Here is an 8,386-nt window from a genome sequence, read left to right as displayed (position 1 = left end):
AAAAATGCTTTTGATTTGGTAAAAAAATAAAATGTAACCCTAGAGGCTCCCTTCCAATGCCAGAATCATATAAGAATCCTTGAAAGATGTGACAAAAGAAAAAAATTGCTCAGCAACCTTCTGATTATTAATATCAGATGAGAAATAAAACAGGGACTGGTATGCTTCCCAAAATTGTTTTCCATTGTCATGAAATGTCAAAATGTCAAACGTGAAGAATGTCTATCAGAAGAATCCATGTGGAATAGGATTTTCTAATACATGGTGAAACCCTTCAGGTAAGTGCTCTTGTTTACAAATGGTATGCAGATTTCATCAAGTCCTAGGACATTGTAGAGCCTCCAAAATGAAATTCATGATTACTCAAAAAAGTTCACCCTAACAATCCACACAGGAAAAATTAAGTAGATGAAAAATATCTATTGTCCAAACTATGAAATATCATTGGGTAAAGCTGCTCCATCAATCAACGAAAAAGCATCTACTATGCGCCGAGCACTGTGCTAAGTGCTTTACAAATATCACATTTGATCCTCACAACCCCGAGAGGTAGATTCTATTATTATCGCCATTTTACATTGAAGAAACTAAAGCAAACAGAGGTTAAGTAACTTTCTCCCTTCACCCAGAATAGAAAAGAACAAATGGAAAGACCAAGGCCAAAGGCCCATTTCTTGAGTCCATAAGCCATTGATAGGGAGAGAGCCCCATCCCTTTCCTCTTATAGTATTGTCTTTCACCAGATGCTGTGAGCAAGGCCAGGGGAGGGGTAATATCACCAGTGTGCAGCTGAAGTGAGAATAACCTAAAGACCAGGATCCAGGCCTTTTTGAATGCCTATGCAGAAAAAGAACCTCACAGTCACCAGGCGGCAAACCTTCCAAAATCATTTACACAATGTCTGTACCTGTTCCACAGTCTCTCTAAGGCACTTACTTTACAGGTCATCATGAATCTCTCAAAAGCAAGCTTTTCCACTTGGAGAGACACTATCTGAGGCACTCTGGGAATGCATCAGACCCCCATTACATCATTCAATTGAATTTTTAATTCAGTGAAAGAATTGCATTTCTGAAGTTCCTCAAACAAGCTTCTGCTGTGATTCCACTAGAATTAACCATTGAATAATTCCTTTACATCACTTGAAATATACCTTGGAGCCAAACAATAAAAGTCTTACCTTTTGATTGCACTGACTTTTCATTTTAACCCAGATGCCATACAGCCAATTCACCATCTTCTGAACCATAATATACAGAAGAAAAAAATCATCTAGACTTTTTTGTATGATATGATTCTCATAAGAGTCACCCCCTGGTGAAACAAGTTGCCTTAAGAACACTAGTTAGCAACTCACTAATAAATTCTCTGTGTGAATGGAGATGTTGAGACTCATCAGTATAAGGGTAAGATGAGTGTTAACCTTGAATGTAGTATCCCAGTTCTTCTATATTTTATTATGAGAAGAAATAGGTACTTATAAGCAAAGTATGTTCCCTTACCAACCTAGATAACTTTACCAGAAATACCTTGACATTTTCACTTAATATGGAGATTAACATTACAGAAAGTTGTTGGCAAAAGAGACAATTAATTCACTACTTAGATAACATTCATCTATATGGGGCTTTCCTAAAACTGTGTGGATTTTAATCCATCTATTACTTTTTACCCATGTTGATTTTCCTCCATATACTGTAATAAATCCTCCCAAAGGGTATGATTACCCAATCTTCTGAGCTCTTACCTCAAATTCTTTTTTGTTGACATCAATTTTTTTAAAACTTTGTGTTCCAAATTATCTTCTTCCCTCCCCGCCCCTCCCCACTCCAAGAACTCAAGCAATTCAATATAAGCTATACATGAGCAGCAATGCAAGCCATTTCCACATTATCCAGGTTGTGAAAGAAAAGAGACAAAAACAAAACTTCAGATAAAGGAACTAACAAACAAAAAAAAATATGCTTCAATCTGTTTTCAGATACCATCAGTTCTCTCTCTGTAGATGGACTGCATTTTTCATAGGACTTTCAGAGTTGTCTTGCTTTTACCTCAATTTCTTGATAATGCACAGATACCTATGGGGTTGTATATTGCTTTCGCTGTGTGACTGGCCTATGTCCTTTTCTGGTCATATATTTCCATGATGATATCCATTTTTCACCACTTTTCCTATACCAAGGATACCGAATGAAACTGGAGAAAAATAATGAAACTATGCTAACTGGATTCAATACAAATTTGTTATCTAGACTTAATTCAGTATTTACTGTAAAAAAAGCAAATATACTTTGCTATTTCACTCTCCATATTGGCTGTTTTATACATTCTCATTTTTCCTCTAATCTCTAGGGCATCTCTTCTCTCAATTCTTTCAGGTGAGGACCTCATCTAATACTTACCCCCAATCAATCAACAAACATTTACTAAGTGCCAGGCATTCCTTCCTCATCTCATATCATTTGTATGTCTTACCCCACTCTCTTCTCCTTGCTCTGATTTCAGGCGAAGAGATAGCCCTTCTCCTTTCCAAGACCAACCATTAATATGAATCCTTATTCCCATCTCCTCCATTTGCTTCCATGTTGTTTGTGTTCTCTCTCTCTCTCTCTCTCTCTCTCTCTCTCTCTCTCTCTCTCTCTCTCTCTGTCTCTGTGTGTCTCTGTCTCTGTCTCTCTCTCGAGGTTAGTTCAAGTACCATCTCTCACATGAGGCAGTTCCATATTTTTCTAGCTACTAGGGTACCTACATGGCACAATAAGAAGAGCCCTGGGACTAGAGTCAGGGAAGATTCATCTCCCCGAGTTGAAATCTGACCTCAGATACTTATTAACTCTATGAGACCCTGGACAAGTCATTTAAATCAGCTTCAGTTTCTTTATCTGTAGAATGAGCTGGAGAAGGAATGACAAAGCATGCCATTATCTTTGCCAAGAAAACTCCAAATGGAGTCACAAAGAATAGAACATGACTGAACAAGAATACCTGCTAGGGCCTCTCTCAGAAATTACCTTTTAGTATATATTCTTTTATATGTACACGTGTTGTATAGAATACAAGCTCCTTAGAACAGGAAGTGTTTAATATTTTTCTTTGTTTGCCTAGTCCCTAGCATGGTGTCTGTCTAGATTTAGGAAGAACTGAGTTCAAATCTGACCTTAGACCATCACTTATGTGACTCAGAGAAAGTCTGCTACTTAATTATTCCCAAGAGCTTGGGCAAACCATTTAACCTCTTTGGGACTCAGTTTCTTCATCTGTACAATGAAGGAGTTAGACTAGATCCAGACCTCTTAAACTTCTTCCACTCATGAGCCCTTTTCATCCAAGAAATTTTTACATGACCCTGGATATGTAGGTATATAACATAGGTATATATAACCTTTTACTATTGCCAAATTTTGCACAATCCTCACATTCAGTTACTCGACCCATGTTACAACACACAGTTTGAGAAGCTTTGTATTAGATGGCCTCTATGTTCATTAAAACCAAAACCCATTATATTCTAAATCTATGATCCAATAATTATACAAATTGCTAAAGTGCTTTTTTTCTACTATATGCACATTACAAAAAAAATATCTTTTGTTGAATGTTCACCCCAAGCATTTAAAATGTGATTCTAAGATAAACACACTAATACTCTGCTGATGGATTGATGAATTGATTCAACCATTCTGGAAGACAGTTTGGCATTATGCCAAGAAAGTGACTAAAATGTCTCTTTATTTTGAAGGGGGAAGGAAACAAGAATTTATTAAGCACCTACTATGTTCTAGACACTGTCCCAAACACTTTACAACTTTTATTTAATCCTTACAACTCTGAGAGGTAGGTGCTATTATTGATCCCCATTCTATAGTTGAGGAAATTGAATAGGACATATGTAAAGTAATGTGCCCAGGGTCACACAGCCAGTAAGTACATGAGGCCAGATTTGAACTTATCTACCAGATTCTAAGCCTAGTGTCCTATTCACTGGGCCACATCACTACCTCTTTGACCTAGACTTCTCACTGTTATTCATATATCCCTAGGTCAATGATACAAGAAAGGTTCCATATATCCTCAAATATTTCTAGCAGTACTCTTTATAGTATCAATGAACTAGAAGCAAAGTAGATACTCATTGACTGGGGAAACGCTAAGCAAATTATGTACAATAATGTAAAGGAATCTTACTGTATCATAAGAAATGATGAAGTTTAGTCTTACAGAGAGTATTCTACTCACCTGCCTTCATCAGCAGAACTTATCCTATTCACTGATACTTTCCTGAGGACCCACTCCCCAACAGCTGGCAGACTCTCATTCTTCATATCCCAGACTACCAAAGAACAAATCCCCTCTTTAATCTGTTCTGTTCCCTCTCATATCCCCCAGACACCTCAGCCTATAGCCCTGCCCACTCTATGTCTATCCAGCCCTCCCACAATGCCCTCAGGGATCCTTGCTCTATAAGTAACAATCTTCCCTCCATTTCAGACCACCTCCAGGCACTCATTGAAACCCGTTTCTTCACAAATGAAACTTCATCCCAGGGTTTTCTTCTACATATCTATTTATAATCCTCCAAAACTCACTGGTAACAGAGGTGGAGTCAATACACACTGTTCCCCATTACCACTTCCAGGCTCTTCCTCTGCCACCACCACTCTGCTGGGATGGATAGTTTAGCTTTTGTCTTTGTGTCCTCAGTATTAGCACAGTACTCAGCACATGGTAGGTACTTTATAAATGTTTGTTAACTGCTTTTCAGGTTCTTTTTAACTTTTTTTTTTTTTTTTTAGTTAACACATATTGATTTCTTCTCCTTTCTACCTCCCCCTGGGCAAAAAAAAAAAAAAATCAAACCTTTTCTTGCAACAAATATGCATAGTCAAGAAAAACAACTTCCTACAATGGTCATGTCCAAAAATATGTTTCATTCTGCATCTTGAGTCCATCATGTCTTAGAGGCAGCTGGTGGTATAAAGTGCTGGGTCTATAATCAGGAAGACTTGAGTTCAAATCGTACCTCAGGCACTTACTAGCTGTGTATCCTGGATGAGTTACTGAACCTCTGTCTCCCTCAGTGTCTTTAACTGTAAAATTGAGATAATTGTAGCATACACACACACCCCTACGTTTGTTATGAGGATCAAGTGAGATAGCATTTGTAAAAACCACCCAGCACAGTACATGGCGCATAGTTGGCATTATATAATTGCTTATTCCCTCCCTATCCCTATCTCCCATCCCAAAAGGAGGTGGGTATCATGTTGCATTATCAGTCCTGTGGGACTGATTAATTTTCTTACCCATATGCCCAACTTCCTAACCCATCTAGCACAATCTCTCATTTTACGGGTAAGGAATTTCAGGCCCAGACTGAGTCAGGATTCAAAGCTAGGTTTTTCTGACCACATCTAGAATTGTCTGCTATGTACCATGCCACCTTTGATATATTGACAGGCCTGGCTTTACTCTGGCTCCAATGTACATGATGATTAAAAAATGCTGATGGCTCAATATTTTGTGTATGCTGTGCAAATTTATGGGTGACAAATGCATCAGGGACTGCAAGGCAGGGAATGTGATAAAAATTCTTATTCCCTGTACCTACTAATGCGGAAAATGTACCAGAATGTGGCAAATAGGAGAAGCAGCAATAGTTAATTATCATGACACACAGCTCATCTGTAATTAATCCTTTTCTTCAGAAGAATTCTGCAACCGTAGCATAAAAAAAAAAAAACAGGTCAGATGATGCTTTAATTAGGGCTGTACAGTGTTGCTGCTTCTACAGCAACAAGAACTGTTTTTTGTATATAGGTGTGTGTGAAGCACTACAAATATTTTCTTAACATCTTTATAGAGTGCTGTTTAAGCATCTTTGCTAGCATTATGTCTGGAGACAGTCTTATTAGAATTCAAAGGAGTTTTTTTTCCCTCTTTTCCTCACACCCATCGGAGAAGCCACTAAACAATCTGAATGTCATGACAGTGGGGGATACACTCCCACTGCAACAATGAAAATGAAACATGATGTGACATGACAATGGTGGTGGAGAGGGAGAAAGAGGGAGAAAAGAGGCAGGGCTGTGTTAAAATTCACAACCACCCTTACCCCTCTGCCATTTATCAGTGCAAGGAGTGACTCAGTCCAGTAGCATATTCTCACTTGAAAAGGTGTGACTGGTACTGTTTCCCAAACTGCCATCTAAAATTCTGACCCATATTATTAACATTTGACAGAGAACATTTATCACATAAAGATGATAAATGAGGAAAATCCTCCATCTACCTAACCATTACTTGTTACATGGAATAAGGCCCTAGCTGGATGCAATAGTTAAAATGCAATGCCTTGCATTTCCAAAAATAATGATCCTCAGTAGTGATGACTTGCATGGAGCCATCTATGTTTGGGGCCAGGTTCCTTTGATTAACAAAGGCCTATCTTTTGCAAGACACTTGACAGAGAAGGACATTGTGTATGGCTTGTGATACAGTCTATGTCATATAGTGTTTATTTCTCTACAAAGCTAGTTAACTAGGGATAAAGTCTAAAATCTTGGCCTCATTAGTATCTTGCTCTACCCAACTGAGAACCAAACCCAAATGACCTAATCATTATGAACTGACCTAAGAGCTCTTATTAAATCCATTCTTAATTTCCCTGTACATTACCCAACACAGCATTGAAGACTTTAATAACCTTAAGCTGAAGAAGACTTGGATTATGGACTAGCCTAGAAAAATCGTCTTTCTTAGAGTACACTGCAGGACTTTGTTGGGGAAGCTGAGTGATGCAGTGGATGGAGCATCAGGCTTTGAGGCAGGAAGACTCATCTTGAGTTCAAATGTGACCCCAGACACTTAGTAGCTGTGTGACCCTGGACAAGTCACTTAACCCTGTCTGCCTCAGTTCTTCATTTGTAAAATGAGCTGGAGAAGAAAATTACAAATTACTCCAGTATCTTTGCCTAGAAAACCTCAAATGGGATCATGAAGAGTCAGACATGACTGAAAAATGACTAAAAAACAAGAAGCAGGACTTTGCTAAAGCTTCATGTATTTCTTCAGACTATCCATAGAGAGCTATCAGACACTCAATCAAAAGCCCATGGATTAACCTATACTTTTGCAGGTGGTATATTCATAACAACTAGATCATTTTTTGTGTTCAATGGATTGGAGAAAAGATGCTTTTGTGAATTTTTTTAGAAACCAAGAATTTGAAATTAAATAACTGGATGGCTAAAAGGAGGTAGCAGTGCCTGCTACACCTAGAAAATTTGCCTAATAGCAGAGAATCATGGAAATTTTCCCAGGCTGCATTGTTTCAGATGGCCTGTTCATGAAGTTCCGTGAGCCTGATCGGTATTCATCTAAGATTGTGATATGCAGAACCTCAAACAATTTTTAAAATTACTTCCTTGATTATCTGAATGTTGATTTTAGGCAGATACAGATATGTGTCCTCCAATAAATGCCTACTTCTCTGATTCAGTGGTGTGAAGATAACCCAATATTCTTAAAAGGTAGGCTCTGGAAGGTTTCACTTTGTTGGAAAAGATGGTAGATAAGGGTGGAATTCAATCAAATCAATAGTTATATTCTTTCTATAAATAAACCTATAAGATATAAGAATGTTGAAGCTAAATATGATGATTGGCAAACTCTCCTTGGATAAAACAACAATGGCAAGTATTTATAGAGTGCTTTAAGGGTTGCAAGCACTTTACAAATTTTATATTGTTTTATCCTCACAAAAATCATGGCAGGGAGGTGTTATTATAATCCCCATTTTTTAGAAAAGAAACAGACAGACAGAGATTAAGCGACTTGCCCAAGGTCACCTAGCTAGGAATTGTGTGAGGCCAGATTTTAACTCTTCTCTTCTTGCCTCCAAGTCAAGTTTAGTGCTCTATCCACTCTATCACCTATTTGTTAGAGTTGTTTTTGTCATTTATACAGCAAGAAATATCATTTCATGGGATGCTTGGTTATCTCACCTTGCAGTGTTAATGAAGACTGTAAGTAAGAAGACCATCAAAAAGATAATTACAACCTCTTAGTCATCATTTGTTGCAGAGAAGGAAGAGTGCTAAAAGGAATTCAATAAGACATCTGGGACAAAGGATATATACATTTAAATCACTTTTTTAGGATAAATTCAAATTGTTTTCCAGAATGGCTGCACCAATTCACATCTCCACTAATAAAACTGGATTGTCTTTCAACAATCCCACCAAAATGACAAGCCCCATCTTTTGTTATTTTTGCCAGTTTTCTGAGATAAAACCTCAGAGTTATTTTGATTTATATTTTGCTTATAATTAGTGATGTGGAGCTTATATGGTTGTTAATTCAATAAGATCCTCAGATTAAATCAAAG

Source organism: Dromiciops gliroides, chromosome 2, assembly GCF_019393635.1.
Source record: "Dromiciops gliroides isolate mDroGli1 chromosome 2, mDroGli1.pri, whole genome shotgun sequence".
Lineage (NCBI taxonomy): Eukaryota > Metazoa > Chordata > Mammalia > Microbiotheria > Microbiotheriidae > Dromiciops > Dromiciops gliroides.
Note: the sequence above shows the minus strand (reverse complement) of the source record.